The 25,398-nt window shown below is 36.6% G+C and overlaps 1 non-coding gene across 1 annotated transcript; it reads left to right on the top strand.

Moving 5' to 3' along the window:
• The first annotated feature begins 13,010 nt into the window (after positions 1 to 13,010).
• On the top strand, positions 13,011 to 13,119 carry LOC142452092 (U6 spliceosomal RNA). Its single transcript, XR_012785149.1, has one exon. It is a non-coding gene; the product is annotated as a U6 spliceosomal RNA (small nuclear RNA).
• Positions 13,120 to 25,398: the final 12,279 nt, after the last annotated feature.

The following is a 25,398-nucleotide window of genomic DNA, read 5'->3' as shown; positions in this document are numbered from 1 at the left end:
TGGGAGAAGCAATAAAAAGATCAAAAGATACATTGTGTAAGGTAAATCTGCTGCACAAGACCTCTGCCTTGAGTTTAAGAACAAGGATGCTACTTTGAGGACTAAGAAGTGCCTGACCCAAGCCACAGTATTCTCCATTGCTTCATACATATGGGAAAGTTAGACATTGAATAAGGCATGCCTTAGAAGAAGTGATTCATTTGAATAGTGGTGCTGGAGAAGAATATTAAAGTACCATGCACTGCAAAAAGGACAACCAGATTTGTGTTGGAAGAAGGAAATTCAGAGTGCTCCTCAGATACAAGGATTGCAAAACGTACAAACTTAGACATCTGGTCAGGAGAGACCCATCCCTGGAGAAGACATCATGTAGAAACGCAGTGACAAAGAGGAAGGCCCTCAACCAGCTGGTTTGACACGGGGGCTGCAGCAATGGGCTCAGGCACAGAAACAATGGTGAAGATGGCACAGGACTGTGCAGTGTTCCATTCGGTTGTGTACAGGGTCTCGATGAGTTGGTGTGAACTCCATGACACGTAACAACAACAGTGCAAGTACTCACCATCATTATAGAGAAGGCGCCCTAGAGGTGCAATCAGTAAAGTACTTGGCTAATAACCATAGATCAGCAGCTGGAATTCTTTGCCACTCCATGGGAAGATGTAACCCTCTCCTTCTGCAGTTGGCAGCCTTAGACACAATATGGGAAAGGTGAGCATCACAGAATGCTGGTTATTAGAACAAAGTGTTCTTGTGTTGAGGGAGTACTTGCGTTGAGGCCCAATGTCCATCTACTACCTTAATACTTAACATATACATATATGCACATAAATATATTACCCATCGTTATCTATAAATATATTTACATATGTACATGCCTGTATTTCTGTGATGCTCACCTTCCTGACATGACCGCTGAAGACAAAATGGGTGCATAATAAATATGATGAAGAAAGCTTATGGTGCCCGGCTATCAAAAAATATAGAATCTGGGGTCTAAAACAAGTGGTCATCTAGCTGAGAAGCAACAAAGCTCGCATGGATGAAGCACACCAGTCTGTGTGATCATGAGGTGTCAATAGGATCAGGTATCAAAGACCCAGAACAAAAATCATATCAATGTGAATGAGAGAAGTGCAGAATGGAGAGCTAAAGTCTGCCTGTAGTCAATTGGACATCCCCTTGCAGAAGGGTCACAAGAAAGAGATGAGCCAGTCAGAGTGCAGTACAACACCGAGGGAACATACAACTTTCCTCTAGTTCTTTAATGCTTCCTCCCCTCCCCCTCCCACTGTCATGACCTCAAATCTACCTTACAAATCTGATTAGACCAAAGAATGTACACTGGTACAGACAAAAGTTGGAAACACAAGGAATCCAAGACATAAAAACCCCTCAGGACCAATAATGAGAACAGAGAGATCAGGATGGTGAAGGGAAAGTGGGGGTAGAAAAGGGGAACTGATCACAGTGATCTACATATAACCCCTTCCTAGGGGGATGGACACCAGAAAAGTGGGTAAAGGGAGCTAGTGGTTGGTGTAAGACAAGGGGGGGGTTTTAAATTTATATATTATCAAGGGTTAATGAAGTTTGGAGGGTGGGGGGTTGGGGGAAATGAGGAGCTGATATCAAGGGCTCAAGTAAAATGAAAATGATTTGAAAATGATAATGGCAACATATGAACAAATGTGCTTGACACAATGGATGGATGTAGGGATTGTGAAAAAAGCTGTAAAAGTCCTCCAAAGATGATTTAAGAAAATAGAAAGAACTAAACAATATGGGGTACTTCTACTCTGTCATGTAAGGTCACTATGAGTTAGATTGACTTGATGGCAGTGGTCATCTTAAGGATTTATGTGTTCTATGAGATATGTCTATATGTAACTTAAGACATTGAAGTGACTTTGTTTAAGTTAGGTTTATTTTTGAACTCAGCACTAAAAACAATTGTGTAGTTCACCTTATCCCAAGCATTAGCATTTCTAGAGGTTGTCTATATCTTGTTAACATACAAAGAAAAAAATGACATAATCGTTTAATTAGTCTGCACTATGCTTAAGGCAAATGAGTAAAACATGAAAATCTTCCACATCCTGATAGTTAAACAATTGTCAGAAAGAATAATAAAAAGTATGTAGAAATTGACAACACTCTTATAAGTTATTGAAAACAAATACATGTGGCATGACCATTTTTCAGAGAGAGGTAAAGAAAAACATTTTAAGCCCAAATATAAAGAATACGATAAATGAAAATGGGAAAATACTAAAAGAGAACATTTTTCCACTTCTATTTTTATCTTCTACCATACTAAGGTCAGCCCTGTGCGCCAGAACAATGACCAGAATAACAGGTTGAAAGAGATTTTTTATTTAAACAGAGAACAAGTTTCATGTCATATTTGAACCTCACTACTGGTTGAATTATTTATTTTATTTCTGCATTCCATGGAGCAAAAGGAAATTTATGCATATATTTGTACCACCATAAAATGAAAGGAGTTAATGTGACAAATCCAGTCACCAATTTGCAGTTTGAGATTTCATGGAAGGTCTGCCAATGGGTTAGTTGTGAATGCTTTATCAAAATATCGTGAAAATTTCATTTGCCATTATAGATTTACTATGATACACTTATGGTCTACTCCAAAGTGAAAGCAAAATGTAGATGTAAAATTTTCACAATTATTTCTTAATACAACTCTGATTGCATTAAATATAATTTTAGTCACATAGTATGTCTCCAGTCTCTTTAATATTGTATATGGTTGAAATAAAATGAATTTACTTCAGTGTATTATTTCATGTACTTTTACATTTTTGAAGAAAAATTTTAAGGATGGATCCATAAGTATACATATTCGTTTTCAAGTATGTTTTAATCTTTGAAATTGAATTATTTCCAGAATAGATAAATGTTTCAGTAATAATCAAGGTAAATTTAAAGATGAACAATTCTGGGTATCAGTAAAGCTATTTATTCGATTCCATCAGAAGTGATAGTAATTAACAGAACATCTTTTGTGATTGTTTATATTTTATTTTTATTATTGCTAATGAGTTTTTACTAACTTGAAACATTATGGATAAAAAATAGAAAAAAGTAATCCAACCACTTTGAATTCAGGAATAACAAGAAAGTTTATACGAACAGTCTACAATTAATTTATTTAAAGCACTATAATAACGAAAGAAAAATATATTTTGAAAATATTTTAGCTTATTTTGTTTTAAACACCTCTAAGGTAATGATTAGGACCACGGGTGACACAAAGGACGAAGGGCTTGACGCCTCACCTTAAGGCGGGCAGTGAGAACCCACTCAGCATTCCACAGAAGGACTATTTCCTGAAAGCTTAGAATAATAAAGAGCAACCCCGTGGAACACTTCCGCTGTATCACACGGGGTTACTGAGTTGAAAATGCCTCAAGGACACCCCAATAACATGACAACAGTGATAACACATAATGAATGCTCACAGAGACCCAATAGAATTCCAGACTAAGCTGGCACGCAAACTTGTTTGCTGGTTGTAGACCAGGCGGAGTTATTTATGTGTCCAATGCTCAAGGCCAACCTTCGTGGAGGCAGGGGGTCAATGAGCGGTACTCCACAGACATACGCGCTCTTTTGATATTCTCAAGTGGCTCTGAAGTAAAATTGAAAAAAAATTAAGGCTATAATTCAAATAATGTTGATTTCATTTGTTTGTAAAAATATATGTATGGCTCTTATATAATGTTTTAATTGTTGGGAGGAAATGTATTGGTTCTTCGATTTCAAAAGCATGCTGAAACCTGTGCTGAGGTGACTGAAACCAATTTCTTCTCCACAGGCTCTTGGGGTTCTCCCAGTGGTGATTGGAAATGTAAGGGAACAAGAGAGCAAACAACAGGAGAAGCAGCGAGTACACATGACCTTTTAGGTAAGAAGTAGGAAATAGAACACATCGACTGAGACCAAAGCATTAAATCGGTCAAATTACAAGGCCAGCTCCATGTGAAAGCTTCAAGAACATCTTATCATGTTTAGTTGTCAGGACTACAGACCCAATGACCAAACATGCGTACAAGGAGAAAGAAAAAGATGCTCAACATTAGTAGACATTTTATACATTTTAAATTATTTTATACTATATTTATTTTACTTAATATTCAGTAGACAAAAAATCACCTATAAGCAGGAATTACACTCTGTTAAATAATATATCTTATTTGTACTTTTAAAGTGTGAGGCAATTATGCATGCTACTTCTAAAACTTGACAGTAAATTGCACAATGATCACTTTGATCCTATTTTACCAGAATTGGGACACTAAGTTGAGAATCAAAATCATAATGAATAACCTATTAAATACCAACACAGCTCTACCATTTGCTTAACTTTTAATTCATAGTGATACTATGTAGGATTTTTTCAGTCTTTGTAAATGTTTTTGGTCGCAGACAGTTTCATCATTCTTCTGAGAAGAAACTGGAGGCTTGAATTTCTACCCTGGTGGTTAGCAGCCCAACGCTTGGTTGACACCATCTTCAGGGGTCCTTCAGTACTAGTTGAGCCCCAGATATTTCATCCAGTGCAGAATGATTGTGTATAGTCATAGTAAGCATTACTCTGCGTAAACAACCATGTTTCCAATGGAAAGTAGATTGTAATGACTTTTATCTCCCTCTGTAATAATTCATAAAAACTCCAAACACAAAAGTGGATCGTGCAAGTGAGTAATAAAATTTTCTTTTGATCTTTCCAGAGAACAGAATTATGGATTCTTAAAAGAGATGTTGGTCTTGTTGATAGATATCATCAGGTCAGTTCCTATTCAGAGCTATGCTAAATGCAGCAACAAAAACCAATAGTCAAGTCTAAGCCATTCTCACAATGGCTGTTTAAATCCATCGTTGCCGCCAATTTATCGATCCATCACATTGAGGAGCCTCTTCCTTTCCTGATGCTCAACTTTACAAAGAATACCCTTTTCCGGGGACTGGTCCTACTGATAAAATGCCCCAAGTACATGAAGCAAAGTTTAATCATCCTTGCTCTGGCTATATTGCTCTTAAGATAGACATGTTTGTTCTTCTGGAAGCTCATTATGTCTTCAATATCCTTACCCCAAAATATAACTCAATTGCATCAATTCTTTGGCCTTCCTTATTCACTGTCTAGTTCTCACATGTATATGAAATGATTGAAAATACCATGAATTAGTCCAGGTACACATTAGTCCTCAAAATGACAGCTTTGTTTTTCAATGTTTTAAATAAGTCTTGTACATTAGATTTTCCCAGGGCAACACATCATTTAATTTTGTAACTGTGGCTTTTATCATTGTAGATCCAAGCAAAATGAAATCCTTTACAACTTGAGCCATTTCTCTCTTTATCATGCTATTAATTAGCCCAGTTGTGAGGACTTGTGTTTACTTTACATTGAATTGTAATCCATCCTGGAGTTTGTAGTCTTCGATATTCACTAGTAATTACTTCAAGTTCTCTTAGCTTTCAGCAAGCAAAGTTGTGTCTTCTGAATATTAAAAATAAATAAAGAAAAATTCACTAACCTGAAGTTGGTACCAATTCATCTTGATGCTACAGGACATAATAGAACTGCTCCTGTTGGTTTCTGAAGTTGTAAATCTTGTGAGAGCAGAATTCTATCTTTCTACCAGTCTCATCATTCTATCGACGTTGGTGGTTTTGAATTGCTGATCTTAGAGTTAGCAATCCAATGTGTAATGTCTTACACTACCAAAATCCTCTTCATTTGTGTGGAGCAGATTGTTAATGCATCTTCCTCCAATCCTGATGTTGCTGGGGTTTTTTTCTCATATAGTTTAGATTCTTAAATTATTTGCTCAGTAGGCATATTGAATAAGTACAGTGAAAGATACAACCTTGATTTATACCTGTCCTAATTTTAAACCATGTAGTATCCCATTGTTCTATTCAAAAGATACCTCCTGGTCTAAGTACAATGAAATGTTCTGGGATTCCCTTCTTTACAATATGATTCATAATATGCGATGATCCACAGAGACAAATGCATTTGCATTGTCAATAAAATGCAAGTAAGCATCATTCTGATATTTGTTGCGTTGAAGCAAGATGTATTTTACATCAGTCACATTCCATGTGCGCTTCTGACCAGGTTCACTCCATGAGTTCTTCTCAATCTGGCTTGAATTTCTCGGGGCTTCTGCTGAAGTTCTGCTGCAATAACATTGGAATTATCTTCATCAGACATATATGGTATTAATTATATTGTCTGTTAACCCCCACATTCTCTTGGGTCAACTTTCTTTGGAATGGAATTCCTTGCAGTCAATTGGCCAGGTAACTGTCTTCCAAATTTGTTAGCATAAAGTAGTGAGCATTTCCAGTGCTACAGCAATTTGTCAAAACATTTCAACTGATATTCTGTGAATCCCTGGAACATAGCTTTTCATTAATGTCTTTAGTGCAGCTTGGATTTCTTCCTTCAATACTCTCATATCTTGATCATATGTTACCTCTTGATATGTTTCAATGCCAAACAAATCATTTGGGTACAGTGACTCAGTGCATTTCTTCCTCTCTCTCTCTCTCTCTCTCTCTCTCTCTCTCTCTCTCTCTCTCTCTCTCTATATATATATATATATATATATATATATATATATATATATAGTCATTTATATATAAAATCTTCATTGGGAGCTAATACAGATAAGACATCATTCATAGTTCAATCATATCAATCATATTGTACAATTATTACCACAATCAGTTTCAAAACATTCTTTTTCTGAACTATTACTTCACTTGCTGTCTCTGCAGATTCATCAGCCCTGGGTTCCATATACTGAAAAACAGAAAAATCATTCAACAAAAATGTGAGTGTTACTCCCAATGACAAAATACATCAGAGACAAACAATATGAATATGAAAACAACAGTAACAAGCCCCTCCCCACAAATATTGAAAATCAAATCAGCCCCAGTTTATCCTGGGGGAGATCAACTAACGAGGTTTAAACAGTTCAAGTCAAGGATATCATTTTGATCTCCCATGGTCATTTCTATAAGGCTCTTTGTTTGGCAACCAGTTTATTCCCAATACTCCATTATAAATAGAGGGAAATCACCAGAGGCTTATTTCCTGTGTAGATCTCACAGATGTGACCAGACCATCCACAGCCTTCTGCCAACCAGAGTCTCACAATTTCGGCTCTGATACTATTCCCGCCTTTGGCTTCAGATTATATGATTTACCATCCTTGGGTCACAGATATTGGTGTGCTTCCTCCATGCGGGTTCCTCAAGTGATATCTGACTCATATGGCTGCTTCTTTAGAAACAAGCTGTTAAGCCCCAAGGCACTTTTATCTGATAGATGGGCACCATCTAATTTCTTCACCACACTTTACTATAGTACCCTTCCCTTCTGCATTCATTTCCTGAGTGCGAGTGCTGAATGGGGTCATAATGTAAGAACTAATGGTTCTTAAATTGGAGCTGGGATTTAGTCCAAAACCCATTTCTGGATTTGTTCTTTCATTTTGTTTAGTTTTAATCTGCTTTGGCTTTCTTTGGAGATTTCATTGTTAAGTCATGGTAGAAGCTACCTGAATCCTTCAATACTTTAACCAGAGAATCCTGCAGTATTGCAACTATAATCTTGAATTTTTTATCTTATTCTTTCAGTTTGAGAAGTTGTCGGTATGATGTGTAGATAGCATGTTGTTCTTGCTAGGTGCAGGCAATTTCAGCTCACAGTGAGCGGATGGACAACAACACGAAACGCATCAAGTCTAGAAAGGAGAATAATTCTCACAATGGGTTGAAAACTTAACATAAGATATTAATATCAAAAAAGATATTAATATCAAAACTATTACTTTATACTTCTCTCAAATAGATTTTTAAGACATTTATACCATAATTATGATGCCTGTGTTAATTTGCAAGTCTCATATTTTTGTACAAAACCAAATTTTAAAAAATCCTTAAAGCAATGACATATTCTTTTATAAGCTACTTAATAAATGACTTAGTGATTCCAAAAGAAATCATTGTCCTTAGGTAAAAGAAATTCCAGATTTTTTTATACAATACCAAAATTCAAAGGAAAAGTTAGAGATAAATTATTTATCTTATTTGTTAATAAACTTATTATTTAAATACTGAACTATTAAAAATTGCCAGGCTAGGTTTGCTGAGGTGAGCAGATATACTATATTCCTTATTCGACAGAGCCGAAACTTTGTCTTGTTCATGATTGCTCAAATTCCAAATTCTGAAATAGAATCTAGGATACAGTGTGATTTAATAAATATTTTTAATAAAATATTTTTAACTGAAATACATTATTCTGTAACTGAATAACGTTGTTCCATGGTGACTTAGGAGTAATCAAGGGATGATTTTCTAAAATTCACATCCTGGAAAATCATAAAGGCATTTTGTAAGTGCTGTAAGATCATTTATAAATGTATTGAGATTGACATGAATAATCCCAAAATAAATATTAGAGTTTTAAAAATTATATTGCATTTTCATGTTTTCTATACTTTTACATATCTCTCTTTAGAATCCAGGCTATTTGAGTTCTTCACTGTCAAATCTGAATGATTCCTTAGTGTTATCCTGGAAGCCAAAATAAATCATATTGTTATAGTAAATATCTGACATATATTTAACTTAAATCACTTTATATTCTCAGAAATATATATAATAGGAGGAAATGTTTACCTGTACTAAAATAGGAGCTACATGACTATTAAATTTGCAGAAGAACATGCATAAGCAATGGAAGCTAGAAAATATATTAAATTTCCAATATTTCCATTTGTGTTAGTCAAAGGAACTTCAAACAAATCGTGAAATAATTCAATTATATTTTGATTCCATTTTCCCATAAACTTTCAGAAGCCCCTTTATAAGATTTCCCAAAACCTATATAAAGATCATCAGTCTTCATAAGGTTTTATGAAGTCTAGAGCTTGATTTACTTATTAGAGAGACATGACTATAGATGTTTTTTCTCTTGTTTGCTTTTCTTTTGATGGTGTTTGTTTTTTTAAAAAAAAACAAACCAAGGCATTATTAAAGGAAAATTTACTGGATTGTGTCTTCTTCAGTCAAACACATAATAATAGTTCTTCCATTTGGACATTTTCATCTTTACTATTTTTTCCTCTTTACTATTTTTAGGAAATATTCATATGGAAAGTCATTGGAAATCTCTGTACTCAGAGAGCAAGCAGAAATAAAGAGATGGATATGTCAATAAGTTCAATGTATTTCAAAGCTTCTTTTTCTTTAGGTTAAGTGGAGAATTCAAGACTATTTTGTTATTATGTCTTATTAATTACATATTTATTATATTACTTAAAAATATACCAGATTAATTAAATTATCAGTTATGTGGAGGTATTTTCTTTCTTTTTATTGGGGGTACCATTTTATTGGGGGCTCTTACAGCTCTTATAACAATCCATACATCCATTGGGTCCAGCACATTTGATCATTCTTTACAAAATATCTTCTTTCTAGTTGAGCCCTTGGTATCTGTGCTGAATTATTTTCAATTATAAAAATAGTACATCAAAATCACATCTGGAAAGGCATTGTTCATATTTGCATGCTAAAGAAAAAAAACCTTAATCTTTTGACAAGAGACATACATATTTTCTTATCAAGGTGTGAATAATGTAAGAGAAATCAGCGGAACTTTTTTAAATAATAGAAATAATAAACGTGTTGCTTATTCTTTTTAATTGTAGAAAAATGGTTTTATTTTTTTGCTTTTAGTTATACTTTATAAAGTAACTAAGACTTTTTACCCAATGATACCTAGTCAAATCTGAGCCCATACAGGGTTTTGAGGCTTGTAAATCTTTATGGGACCAAACAGACTCATTTTTACTCTCAAAGTGGCTGGTGGGTTTGAACCGACAACCTTGTTATTGATTGTTGAACACACTTATCTGATAGTACCCACTAGGTTTACTGCCCAATTTAAGAATAAATGTAAATGCATGAATTTAAGAACAACTTATCATGTATAGCCATTCTTGTTTCAAAATATAGTTAAAAGAGTATACATTTATAGTTTCTTTTCATCAAAAGGAAACAGAAATTAATTTAGGTACAAAATAAACTAAATCAGTGTCAGTTTCTCTGTTAGGCTGGTGTTTTTACTGAACAAAATCAGTGACATCCATCCACGTACAAGAAGGGCTTATATAGGAATAAGTAACTTTTCATCACCACTTTCCAACTCAAGTCCGTAATACTGAGGCTATCCAGGGCTTTTTTTCAGTCGCATGGTGGCAGGCCGATAACCCTAAAGGTGAATTGGGAGCAGGGAGGTCACAGGCCCTTGGGTGCAGAATCAGTGGCTCCAAGCTTGCTGGACACATGGCAGAGCAGCGACTGGTCTTATGGTGGAGCAGCCCGCAGGGCACCGCCCCTGGCGGCAGACTCAGAGTCCAGCCACGATGAAGGTGAAGGGCAACAGGCAGATGTAGATCCCATTTTCCCCTCTATAAAGGTCACATTCCCAAGGAGACATCATCAGGCTGTAACTTGATGGACAAGCTGGACTCCACACCTACGCTATCCTACATCTTCAGGCGAGCATATAATCTAAGCACCGCAGTTACCAATAAATTACAACTAGAAACTGGGACATGTCATTTTTAAATTGGTAAAATTTAATAGGGTGACAGAAAAATATCAGTTTCCCATTTTTAGGAAAGTCCAACTTTCGCATGGAAAGAAAATATTGATATGAATTTCTTGATATACAACATATTTCAAAATTACAATAAAATGTGAAAATCTACAATAAATAAGGGGTTAAAATTACATTGGATTGTGTTCTAACATTACACAGTATGAATAATTCCTGGGATCTTAAAATTATGCTGAATTATCATTTACGTTTTCTGAGATTCTCTTTGGCTCAGAGAATGAATTGGCATTTATTCATCCTGCCTCACTTCCTACTACATGTGCACAGATCTTTCCTAGTCGCAAGTGAGAAGAAACAAATTAATGCTCATTTACTCAAGAAGGGAAAGGACACTTACTAACAGCCATACAAAGCCAGGAGGGTTCATTTGGGCACAGTTACTAGACCCAGAAATTAAAGCAACGAGAGCATTCAAGCCAGGGAATCCGGCTTTTCTGTCTCTTCATTCAGATTTCCTCTGGAAAACATTGCAGGCAGATTCTACCTGTCGAATGATAACAAGTACTTTGGAAGATCAACTGGTCCATGTTTACATTCTCTTAGCTGGGTGAATTTAATAAAAAGTGAAGGTGTTTCAGTCAATAATTCAAGAGAATTCCAGGGCGGATTCCCATTGGTATTTCCTCCATCTCATGTGCGCTTATATTTCTGAACCAGTCTTTGTGAAGGGCTCTTACTAACTAGACATGAGTAATAATCAGGGTTTAAGCAGGGGTGGAAATGATTCTCAAAGGAAACCCAAATATAGTAACTAAAATAAAGATGAGGAGATTCTGGGCATAAAACCAACAAATAAAAATTCCCATATAGACTTTTGCTCAATATTTAAACTTACACATTTTCCCACATGTACAATTTTGTAAACGTCCCTGTTTTAAAATAATGAACAAACCCAATATTTACATAGGTATATAACTCAATTTAATTAATATAGCCTAGAACTCTGAAATGCCTTAATGATATGCATTCTCTGTGGCTAAACACATAAAGATTGAAAGAGAGATTCAGCTATGTTAAACTCGTCCTGGAAACGATGTGGTGAAAAGTAGTCACTACAATAGTCTCACCTAGAATGTGCAGAATGGAAACTTTTATGAAGAACTCACTGGTTTATAGCAGAAACAATATTCTCCCAAGAAGAGCTGAAAAGTATCTTAGGTCTTAAAGTTGAGTAAATTAATTCCCTTTTCTGTATCTTATATCTCAAACACATTTTTAAAAATTCTTTCCATCTCCTTCATTCTTTTTTATTTCAATTTCAGAACATTTTCTTTTTACCGCCAACCCCCCATGAGTAAATCAACTTTAAAATGAGTTGTGTAATGATGCTCAGTTTTGGTGCTGCCTCCCATTCCCACTTTCAATGTTCACTCCCCAAATCGCCACCCACCCTTGCATCAGTTACTGTCTCTATGCTTCTACTCCTGTGCCTCACAAACTGGAAAGCCTAATAGAAACTTTAAAGAACAAAATCAAAATAATGTGGTAAGGATAAAAGCAATAGTAATATAAAGATAAAAATAAAAACGAATAAAAATTAGTTCCAATCTCTCCACATTCTCTCCAGCATTTGTTGTTTCCTGTGTTGTACTTTTTAAATTTGGGCCAGCATTGTAGGTGTAAAATGGTATTTCATTGTGGTTTTAATTTGAGGATGGCTAGTGCTCATGAGCATTTTTGAATGTTTGTTAGCCATTTGTACTTCACTTTTGGTGAACTGTCAGTTTACCTCTTTCCCATTTGTTAACCAGGTCTCTTACTATTTCCTTACTGAGTTGTTGTAGAGTTCTGTACATGTTGGTAATTGGCACTTTGTCCGAGGTGTCATTGCCCTGCAGCTTCTTCATACATGATCAAAATTAGATCATTTTCTAAAAGCCCGAACCCCACGGAACAGCCTCTACTTTTGCCCAATAGTCATTTGCATTCCATATCTTCATCCATCGACTAACATAAAAGTGGCTATTTTCTTTCTCCTTTAGCCAAAATCAATTCTCACCATAATGGATTAAGTTGTAAAATCAATCATTTGAATATTCTGGAGGAAAATTCATCCTAGATCAACCAAGTCAAAAGTTGCTTTTTAGCAAAAGTTTCTCAACATTTTCCAGAGACTTCAATGTTAATGGAAGAAACTAAGTCCCTTGAATGGTTAAGCATTGTGCAACTGACTGAAATGCTGGAGGTCTCAGCGCATCGGAAAGCATCTCAGAAGAAAGGTCCAGTGAATTGTTGCTGTAAGTTGCAGCCATGAATATTTCATGGGATGGTGCTTTCCATTAGCAGCTTAATTTCTAAAAGCAAAACTATACAGAATAGATTAGCATGTCTCCTTTGTGAGGATGACACACAAATTTGCAATGCATGTGTATATGTCTCTCTTGTTGTAGCTTAAAAAAATGGCTTGAGAACTATGTCCTTTTAGACACAATCTATCAAAGTGATAAAAGCAACTTGAAAGATTAGATAGGAACCCTAAGGGTCAATATGTTTGTGTTCATGTGCGCGGGGGAGAAGGAAACAGCTCAGAAAAAGAGAATGAGGAGCAATTTGAAGAATGTCATCAATTTTACTGAATGGTACAGAAGGAAGTGGTTGGATTGGTATATGTTTTGCTTTGTATCTTCTCAACAACAATAAACCTCAAAGGAAACTAACTGTTTGTTAGGAGTCCATTCTAAATACACAAGATCTCCATGACTTAGAATTGATCAGACAATAATTGGTTTGGTCAATCATTAAAACAGGATTTTAGTTCAAGGGAGAAAAAGAACTTAATTGTTAATACTTTAAATATAATAAATAACACAATATTTCATTTATACTAATTCCTAAATATATAACAAACTACATTTCTGCTATAAGTACTGATCTAAGAGATTTAAATAACTATATTTCATCCTCAAAACACCACTTCTAATATTATTACAATTTTCCAGGGGAAAACATTTGGCCACAGGTAAGTTAAGAACTTGCGGAGGCTCATAACACCAGTAAAAAATTCCAGACCCAAAGATTGACTCTAAAACACTATGCTATGCTGCCTCAAATGTCTAAGAACATACTTAATATACTCAACACCTGCCATTGATTAAATTAAGTATATTAGTTATATATTAGTTATAATATACATATGTATTACACTATAATTGTACATGTGTGTGTCTGTCTGTAGTAGGTATCTAGGAGGGACTATTGGACCCCTGATGGTGTTGTGGTATGAGTTGGCCTGTTAACACAGAGTCAGCTGATGGAAACTACCAGTTCCTCTGTGGGAGAGAGATGAGGTTTTCACTGTCATAAATAGTTACAATAGTTAGAGCTTCAAAAACTCAGGAAATGTTTACCTTGTCTTACAGGGTCAATATTAATTTTTTAATATTAAGAAAAAATCACTTTTTCTATATGTCTTTGATTTGTTCTATTGGCTAGTCTCTGATTTGTTCTATTGGCTAGGTGTAATAAGAACATCTAGATTCTTGGTGTAGCAATCTAGTATTAAATTATATTAAACATAGTCAACATTTATAATGCTGTAACAAAATAGTTTATAATCTGCAAAATAAGTATAAAACTACCTAATTTGTTACATGAAAATCAAATGACAGCTTGATATATTAAAGGGTGGCATTTTCATGTCCAATTATATCAGTGGTTTTAATGTGGATATTTTTCAACTTTATCTTCTAAAATCTCCTTTTCCATGTTAGATATAAGAACACTAGTGGTGCAAAAAGTTAAGCACTAACCTGCTAACTTCACAGTCAAGGGTTCAAATCTACCAGCCCCTCTGTGGATAAGAGTTGAAACTCTGTGCTTCAATAATGGTGTGCAGTGGTTCTCAACCTGTGGGTCGCGACCCCTTTGGGGACGGTCAGATGACCCTTTCACAGGGTCACCTGATTCATAACAGTAGCAAAATTACAGAGGTGAAGTGGCAATGAAAATAATTTTATAGTTCGGGGTCATCACAACATGAGAAACTATGCAAGGGCCGCGGCTTGAGGAAGGTTGATAACTGCTAGTTTATAGTCTCAGAAATTCTCAGATGCAGTCTTGTCTCTCCTCAGACTCACTGCCCCGAGTCGAGGCTGGCTCACAGTGACTTCCTCTGGGTTTCTGAAACTGTCACTGTTTAAGGGAGTAGAAAGCCCAGGCTTTCTCCTGGGGAGCTGCTGCTGGTTTCGAACTGCCCACCATGCACATCGCAGCCCAACACGCAGCTACTACATCACCAGAGCTCCAGCAGTCTCTCTTAGATAACTAATATAAAAATATACATATCACTATAGTATATGCTCTGTTAGTGTATTAGGTACATACCTGATGTATATAGAATGTATACTATATATGATTTGGATATTATGGTACACAGTTTATATTAATTGGTGGTTTTTTTATTGGTGTCACTGAAAACACTCAGTCCTTTGGGAATGTGTTTAAAGCACAGCTTTCTGAACAGTATCCTCTAGAGAAGACAACTCCCTCCTACTGAGATTTTCTAAAAGCAAACACAATTACATTTCCATCAGTATTCTCAGGTCTTTGCTAGTCTTTTTCATTCTGGTGGTATCTTTCTGCTTGCTCGTGTTTCCACCTATTTTTTCAGTTTTGCTCCTTAATCGCTTTCCTGCATTTACTTCAAAGAGGAGCATTAAAAGTAATGCCTCTGAAGCAAGATTGGATTGAATGGTTTCCAGTCTATCCCACACACAGTCCTAGTTGTCTTCCCCTGTCACTAGTTGTCTTCCCCTGTCACATAATTACAAAGGACAGTCTGCACTGGACAGGGGATATTGTCTCTCATTCCGCGTGGCTTATAAGCAGTGATTTTTAAGATAAGCGTATCAAAGTGCTGAGAAGGATAGCTTCAATAGAGAAAGGAGAAAAATAGTACTATAAAAATACATACATATTTTTATTAAAATATAAACCAATGCTTGCTTTTTGAAAGTATTTGAATAGGATAAAAGTTAAGTACACACCAGCTCTGGCATAATTCCTCTGGCCAATGGAGGATCAGTTACGCTTAGCCCAGTCATGACTGATACTGAGCAATTAATGACATTGCAGGCCATCTCCAGGTTAAAAATGAGATTTCAAGTATGTCTTTAATTCAATCTGTGAGTAAGTTGGAACATAAGAATACGCTTTTTAAGCCTTAATTTTGCGCAAGAGAGGAACCCTGGTGTCGCTGTCGAGTAAGCAGTATAGCGCTAACCCAATGGTGGCGATTCAAATACACCTGCCACTTCACAGTAAACGTAGGAGGCTGTCTGTTCCCATAACGTTTTAGAGCCTCGGAAATCTCATATTAGCTCACAACGAATTGAAATTGACTACATAACATTGAATTGGTGCAAGACAAAGGCTAGAATTGTTTAAATGTTTTTTTAATGAAGAATATTTTGGCAGCAGGATTGGTTAATTGTTTCAAAGTGAGGCCAAATCCCATAACAGTAAAGGCAAAGAAGGAATAAGAGTTCTCAGCGTAGTCTGTAAATCGAGGGCTTACTGTATAGTGCACTGATGTAATTACATCAAGATGGTTGGAAAAGATACCACGAAGAGTCATCAGGAAAGCATATTAAACATTTGTTGGAGACTGGCAACTCCAAAAGAGAGGCTAATTATAAGAAAATATTGAGGCGTTCTTATAAAACGCGTTGGCATACTTGAGTTCAGAAATGCAATCTGATGCCATTATCATTTTAAAAGCACAGTTTTACAAATTTTCAAAGCTAATATTTACAATGAAGTATTGGTCCTATTATTCATCCTGAATTTATTTAAAGATTTCAACCTTAAGAACATTATCCTGTCAAAAGTCACCTATGGTAAAATATTAAGTATTTTACACTGTAGCACATTTTAGTGCCCTCTAGTGTGCAAACATAACACTAACATTTATTTTTTTAGACCTTTGTATTTGTTTATAAAATGGACAATTTCTTTATGGCAAATTTGGACCGTGATGAATTGAGCAAACGGAATTCACAAGCAAATCAGAGGCAGATGTTGGCTCAACCCAAATCTAAGAGCCAGGAAAATCCAAGTTCTTTTGTACATTTACTCAACTCACATGAAAAACCTCTCTCTGAGCACTAAACTGGTGTTTCCATTTGTATATTCCGTTTTGAGGTTTCCAAATTTAGGCAAGCTCATCTGTGTCTGTGGGCTTCCTACTATCATGAGTCCCATGAACTCTCCTGGGTGCGTGTGTGAAACAATGTATGTACATTATTACAATGAGCATGTTTTCTCAACGTCCTATCCTCTAGATACGTGAGACATGGCATGTTTTATGAAGGTAGTTGGTTGGTTCCAAACAAAGGAGCTTAAGTAAAAGCCTCCTGCCACTCCCACAGAGGGTTTTAAAAAATCAAATTATCTTAGAGCAGGGAATATTAAAGATATGGAGATATTCAAAAGAATGGCAGGGTCTGTGAGGGAACAGCAGAAGGGCTACGGGCCAGAAGAAAAAAAAGAAAGTTTGGGAAATCATTTTGGGGGAGAGATTTTTAACATAGTTTCAAATATAATGGTAGAACCATCAATAGCATTTATATAATTACTTTGTATCTACCAATGGCCAAAATCAGTCAACAGAGTTTCTCTATTAAAAAGATGAGGTGGAATATATATTCTGGGACTGTTTCAGTTTTTACGGTGTATCTAGTATTTCTAAATAGTGATGCAACTTGATAGAGACCATAATGCCATTCACTATTAAGTAATCTGTGAATGTTTATCAGCAGAATTGACTTGCATTACTCCACCCACTCCTCTCTCTCTCTCATATATATATATATATATATATATATATATATGAACAAAATTGATTGTTTCCAAATTGCTTTGTGGTTTTCAATACTAGAGAAGGTTCACTAAAGATCAAGAATGATTGCTGAATATTCAGGAAGCCATCCAAAATGCCAGGTAATGATATTTTAGTTGGCAATATCTTAGTCTTAATGTGATTTAAATTGTACTACCAAAGACCTCTGTACAGTTCACAGAAAATTATTTTGCCTTTTTATTTTGGCAAGTCTCCTACAGGTTTCCAGTGTGTGTCTATGGAATGAAGTCATACTACTTAGGAAATGCTGCATTGGAGGAAAACTGCACTAAACTAAGTTGTAGCATGGGAGGAAAATTCCATCAATTTTAAATAAAAAGGGAATTTATGCCTCAATATTTTAGGTTTTATATTTTAAGGTGAATTCTTAGTAAACTTATAATTCAACTATTCTCTAATTATTCAAAATTAAAATAGTTCTAATTTTTAATATATACTTTATAATATATTGGCCAGGACTCAATGGGTTTGTCTAACTGGTAAAAAACCTGTACATATGGCTATGAAACTAGCAGGTGTCATAGGTATCCTGGTTATTTCACTCAACAGCTTGGATGTGTGCAAAATTGCAACTATACCCACTGCTACAATTAATGGCACTAATGGTATAATCTGTATTCACTTTAATAAATTCCCCATGGCAACAATGTCATGCATCCCATTCCCTTACACACACATACACATATATTTATAAAATATTTAGTTATCAAGCCTATCTCTCACCTGAATTTAGATACCAACCCAAGAACACATTTATGCATTGATTTCTAGTGACTGAACACCAGACAGGTTGTGGAACAACATCAAGAAAATCAATAAGAAGGAAAGGAAACGGTCATTAAAATATAAGAAAGAAACAAAGATCTAAGTGGATGTCAGAAGACACTTTGAAACTTGCTCTTGAGTGTAGAGTAACTAAAACAGATGGAAGATATAATGGAGTAAAGAGCTAAACAGAAATTTCAAAAAGACAGCTTGAGAACAAAAAAGTACAGCACTATAATAAGATGTGCAAAGATCTGGGATTGGAAAACTGAAAGCAAAGAACAAGCTCAATATGTAACAGTGAAAGAACTGAAAAAAATTCAAGCTTCAAGATGAAATATTTATTGGGAAGCTGTTGAATGATGTACATCATATAAAAAAATGGAAGGAATACAGTTACCATATCAAAAGATTTGATTAAAATCCAACCATTTCAAGAACTAATGGCATTGAAGGAAGAATTGTGAACTGAATGCATTAGAAAAAAAATTTTAGAAAAGAAAAGAAAAAATTATAGGAATTAAGCAAACACCAATTAAAATGTTTCAACAAACTGATACAGCACTAAAAGTACTAGCATATGCCAAGAAATTTGGTTACCTGACTGAAAGAGATCTGGATTTGTGCTCAGGGCAAAGAAAGGTGGCACAACAGAATATGGAAATTATTCCAACAATTACTGGAAATTATTGGATAGCAATTTCACTTCTAAGCAATTTTTTTCTGAAAATAACTCAAAAGCAGTTGCAGCAATTCATTAAGAGAGAACGACTTGAAATTCAAGCTTGATTTAGAAGAGAACATGGAAGCAAGAATAGCATTGTTGATGTCAGGTGGATCTTGGATGGAAATAGAGACTGCCAGAGACCATCAGATGCTTACTATGTTTTATTGACTATGCAAAAGCATTCGCCTCATGACAAAATATGGATAATTTTACCAATAATGGGAATTCCATCACATGTAATTGTAATCATGTGGAACCAATACACAGATCAATAAGTTATCGCTCAAACTTATCTTTAAACCAGGATAGGTATGCACCATGGTTCTTTCTTATTACCACACTCATTCATTCTGCATGCTGAACAAAGAAGCTGGATTGTGCGTGGTAGAATAAGGCATCGAGATTAGAAAAAGCATCTTTTTTTTCTTTTAACACTTTTATTGGAACTTAATTCACATATCATGCAATTCAATAGTTCAATCATATTCAAGAATGTACAATCATCACCACGATCAATTACAGAACATTTGCTTCTTTCTTGAACTCATTGCTCTTAGCTCCCATCTGCCCCCAACCTCCCCTGCCACACCACCAAAAAACCTTCAATCCAGTTCCTGTCTTTATAGATTGACCTAGGCTGGAATTCATATACAGAAACACATACAAATAAAAGCAACCAAAAAGCCAATAACAAGGTAAAACAGAAAAACCTCAACCGAAGACAATATGAAACCTAGGACAAATTTTAAAAGGGTCAGGGGGGAGACCAACTGACAGGTGTTCGATTTTAGCCTAACAGCATCTGCAAACATCGGCTGTCCAATGAGTTTTGTCTGAGAGCACGGCTAGTCACACCCCTGGTCTATGGGCAGAGAGAGGGGAGTCAGCAGATGCTGAAGCCAGGTGTATTTACCCTTCACTTTTTTTTTCCTTTTTTTTTTTTTCATTGAAACAATTTTACAATGGGCCCAAAGGAATATCACATGACAAGATGCTACAATTTAACCTGGCTTCACTTGTGAAGGAAGAAGTTATCCCAGGCACCTCTGAGTGTGCTCACACGTCTAGCGTTTTGGTGTGCTGTGGAGTATGTGAATTCTTTGTACCAGTCAGTGACTCCAAAGGGAAGCTGTAGGTACAGTCCAGTCTTGGTCTGCTCTACAGGGAGCTCAGGATCATGAAATTATTCTACCCTGTTTCCCTGAAAATAAGACAGCATCTTATATTAATTTTTGCTCCCAAAGATACACTAGGTTTTATTTTCAGGGTATGTCCTATTTTTCCATGAAGAAGAATACAGGACACATTTATTGTTTATTTTTTATTAAAAGAGACCTCACACTTCCTGTCTGCTCCAGCCAACAGTGAGCTGCATGGTGGCGCCCGCCGCTATGGTCTAGAGTTCAGTTACAGTAGCTTGGGGGGTGACTTATTTTCGGGGAGGTCTTATTTTTGGGATGATGCCTTATATTTCAGTGAAAGGCAAAACTGTAAGCGGGTCTTATTTTAGGGGGATGTCTTACTTTCTGGAAACAGGATATTTGAAGAGAGAGGCTAGTCTTTCGTCATCTTCAGGTCAGATACTGACCTGCCTCACAGCCTAGATTAAATTTCTCATGACTTGCATGTCTGCCATGCAGCCCCAGTCACATAGGTAGCCAGGTTTAGCTCTGAGAATTCAGCCTCTTTCCACTCGCATCTCAACCTCTCCGATCACCTTCTTTCCATGGAAATACTTGTGTGCATCTTCAATCACCAGGAGGATCCAAAGTCTTTGAAACACAGGTATGGTGGGAGCTGGCTGCTCCATCAGCCCCAAGGGAGCCTGCGAGATGGGTTTCATGGCTTGGGAGAGAAAAGAGCTGAAGAGGCTGGATCCCTGGGGGGGAAAGGAGGCGGCCAGGGACTGGGCTCTCTTCTCTCTGGCTGGGGAAGCTGGGGAGCTGGGGGAGCTGTGTAGGCATTGCAGGTCAGTCACAGGGTCCTACCATGCAGCTTCTGTTGGATAGGCGCCTCTGGAGGAAGTATTTGATTGTGAGTGGAAATGGCTTTTTCCTACGCAGACACTGTCTGGAGGGCTCCTGATCGCAGACTGCCAGGTAAAGGGGCGAGAGAACTCGGACCTGAAGGGATAGGAAGAGCTCTTGCTGCCAGCAGTTCACATCAGCTGATGTCTGGGGTCTTGCCAGGAAAGCCCGTGCCACGAGGGTGTCCGTCTGACAGTATCTTTAGCAACCAGCTATATGTAGAAGACACAACATGGCTTGCTGAAAGCCAAGAGGATTGGAAGTACGCACGGATAGAAACCAAAGAGTACAGCCTTCAATATGAATTATAACTCAGTGTAAAGATACCACAAATTCTCCAACCTGGATCAATAAACAACATCATGATGAACAGAGACAATATTGACTCTGCCAGGAATATCATTTTACTCGTATTCCTAATCCATGCTCTCTGAAACTCACTCACTGCCATCAAGTTGATGCTGACGCATAGCAGCTCTATAGGAGCGGGTACAACTGCCCTGTGAGGTTCTGAGACTGTAACTGTTTTCAGGAGTAGAAAACCCCATATTTCTCTGTCCCCGCGACTGGTGATTTTGAATTGCTGATCTTTAGATCACAGCCCAACAGTGTAACTGCTGTACCTCCTGGTCTCTCTCACTGCTCTTAGAAGCAGTGGTCATGAAATCAAATCAATGCACTGGGTAAATCTGCTACACAAAACCTCTTTAATGTCTTGCCAAGCAAAGCTGTAACTTGGAGGACTCGGGTGTACTTGACCCAAGTAATGCTATTTTCAATTGCCTAATATGCATGTGGAAGCTGGACCGTGGAGAAGGGAGATCTGAGAATTGAGGCATTTGAATTATGGTGTTGGTGAAGAATATTTTCACACGGACTGCTGGGACAAACATCTCATTTTTCAACAATGTACAGTCCGAATAATTCTTGGAATTGGAGATGATGGGATTAAACTCATGTATTCTGGAGTTATCAGGAATGACCACTTCCTGCAGAAGGACATCATTCTTGATAAAGGAGAAGGACAGCGAAAAAGAGGACCTTCAGTAAGATGGATGGGCAAAGTGGCTGCATAACTGTCTCAAACAAGAGCTCTGTGGATGGTGCAGGATCTGGCTGTGTTTCATGCCGGTGTGGAAAGGATATGCATGAGGCAGAGCCAACTCATGGGGACCTAATAAAAATTAGCATAAATGCAAATATAAATTAATATCCCAAGTACAAAAGAGGAGGAATTAATGATGGCGTTGTATCTACGATTCACAAGTCTCCACGTAGGCTCATTTTCTTTTCTTCCTCCTATGTTTATTTGAGATAGAATCATACATTTACTTTACGGGTGAGGAGCTGTGACATCATACTAGTATAAAGCTTTTTCTAGATGTAGGTGTTAGATTGCACCTATCTACTCAGTTCTGACCGACCAACCCCGTACATAACAGAGCAAATCGTGGTCTGGTGCTCTGCCATCCTGTTGCAGTACATTGTTATGACTAATGTGTCAAACTCTCTCATTGTTCTGCAGCACTCACCCTCTACATTACAAGTTCTCTTCAGGGACAGATCCATCCTGATAAGATGACTGAGTTACATGAGAAGAAGTCTCCACAACCTTAGTTATAAGGAACATTCTGACTGTATTTGTAAGATTTATTCATTCTGATGGTAACTCAAGGTATATTCAATATTCTTTGAAAGCACCATAATTCACAAGCATTGACATTCTTTCCCACTGTGGGCAGTCCATTCTGATGACAGTGACCTTAGAAGAGCAAGCACAACTGGTAGGGTTTCTGAGAGTGAAAGTCTTTGCAGAGCAGACTTGCCTCGTCTTTCTCCAGAGGAGGGTCTGGAAGGTTTGAAATCCTGGTTTTCTGGTTGGCATCTGGAGGCTAGTGCTTCTTAGCTCCTGTGGTGTTCTCTGTTGATTGTCCAGCCCTAGCACGCATGAAATGGAATAGAAGATACTGTGGCTTTTGTAAAGCACACTGTGATAAAACCCCAGAGAAGACTCAAGTTACTGGACTCAAGAATAAAAGAAGGGACATTGTACTGACCTTATTGAAATAGGAAAATATTATGAAGAGCTATATGCCAAGAAATTTAATAATCTATATGAACTGGATAAGCGTCAAGACAAAAAGAGTTAAAACTACACAAAGTGATAGGAAGAAATGTGGTTGTTACATGCTCTTGAAGCCGTTTAGACTTATCTTGTTGTTGTCCTGTGGCACTGAGTCAGTTCTGACTCAGAGCAAGTCTAGGTACAAAAGAATGAAACATCGCTCTGCCATCCTCGCAACGATTCTTAGCAACCCTATAATAAAGCAAAAGCTGCCCAGTCCTGAACTTTGGGGAAAGAGTCTATTTTCCTTTCCTTTTTCAGATAATCATGAACATTTTCTGATACTATACTAAAACTTAACCATTGGTAGTGTCTTAATAGATGCTGGTGAAATGGTAAATGACTGTACTCCACTGATGTCATATTTAAATCCAGTTATAGTTAAGTTTTATGTCCACTTGGCTGGGTCAGTATTCTCAGTAGTTTGACTATTGAGATTGCCTCCATGATGTGAACTAACATAATATAATCGAGTCCATGATGGAATCTGCTGTGAGCAGTCAAGCAGAGCGGGGAGATTAGCTGGAAGCATTCACTTACTCAGGTCACAGGCCTGGTGGCATTTTCTTAGGTGTGTGGCCTATTTAATTCATAAACACACATGGTGGAAAGCTTCTTTGCTTCTTGTTGGTCTGAACTCTGTGTCTCTCTCACTGAGCTCTGGTTCTTTGGACTCAAACCAATGGTCTACCATTTTGCCTGCGGACCCTGGTACCATTAGAGCCTCTATCTGACCAGCCAACTTTGAATCCATCCATCTCTGAATCCATCAGCTGTAAAATTCGGGTTTTCTGGTTTGTTCTACTTCTTCCTGGTTTATTAGCCCCAGTAGTTACACAGTCAAGAAAGTCTCTGACTTTAACAACTGAAATGCAGACTTTAATTGGACTGGAATAATCTACTTTCTTTATATAAATGTATATGTCACCAGCTTTCTTTCTCTAGAAATTCTCACCTAACACACACCTTAATACTTAAACTAACTTTTGTTGTTGTTGTTGCTGTTTAACACTTTAAAGAGATCTTTTACAGAAGATTTAACCAGTACAATAAGTCATTGGATTTCTTGCTAGATAATGTCTTAATTATGCATATTCAAGTTCAAGATGATCAAGAAGCAGTTGTGGGAACAGAACAAGAGAATAATGTATAGTTTAAAAATTTAAATCCCCCCAAAAGAAAATATTTTATGATATAAAAGTGTTCATTCAATTTACATCAAGGTTTCCCAAACTAAAAGAACAAGGAATTGGTATATGTGTCTATATCTATATATTTTTCTGCAAATATACATGTGTGTGAAGTCATTATTAACTTCCATGGAAATCAACACTTATATACTAAGTTATGGTTTCTCCTTGTATATAAAATTATAAATACCTTAAGACAGTGTAATTCTGGAAACCCACCTTTAACATTTATGATGAATGAAACACACATTAATTGTAACATCCCTAATAAATATAACCATCATTAAAAGTCTAGATGCCCACAAAGAGGACCTGATGCAAAGGGCTTAAGTGGAGAGCAAATGCTTTGAAGATGATTAGGGCAAAGAATGTACGGATATGCTTTATACAATTGATGTATGTATGTGTAAGTCTAGATGAAGCTCTTTAGATAACTTGAGAAGGGGAATTAAGAAAGTGGGCATTGGGTTTGGGAAAGAGGTTCTGTAAATTGAGATCACCTTAGAAAGAAGTTGAAGATGGAATTGCCAATGAAAATGATCAGCAGTTTCACAATATTTCCTATAAACAACTCAACTACTTCCATATAAGAAATAGAAAGTGCCCTCTTAAAGATGCTTTTGTATTTCCTATAATTGAGAATTAACACCTTCTGTATCAAAGACTTCATTAATTTTAAGTGTGTGTTACAGTTGTATACTTTAACCATACTTATTCCATAGGTATGTGGAGCAAAGAATCAAAGAAGCTAGACTATATGAAGAACTCAGCATCAGGCTTGGAGGAAGTCTTATTATCAACCTGCTATTTGCTTGCTGAAAGTGAGAACTTGAAGTGCTTGCTGATGATTATCAAGAATTGCAGCCTTCAGATGGATTACAACTCAATGCAAAGAAACCCAGAATCCTCAGAACTGGACCAATTGGTAACATCAAGAGAAATTTAGAAAAGATTGATGTTTTCA

Source organism: Tenrec ecaudatus, chromosome 6, assembly GCF_050624435.1.
Source record: "Tenrec ecaudatus isolate mTenEca1 chromosome 6, mTenEca1.hap1, whole genome shotgun sequence".
NCBI lineage: Eukaryota > Metazoa > Chordata > Mammalia > Afrosoricida > Tenrecidae > Tenrec > Tenrec ecaudatus.
The sequence above is the reverse complement of the archived record's forward strand: the minus strand, read 5'-3'. Positions and strand labels throughout refer to the sequence as shown.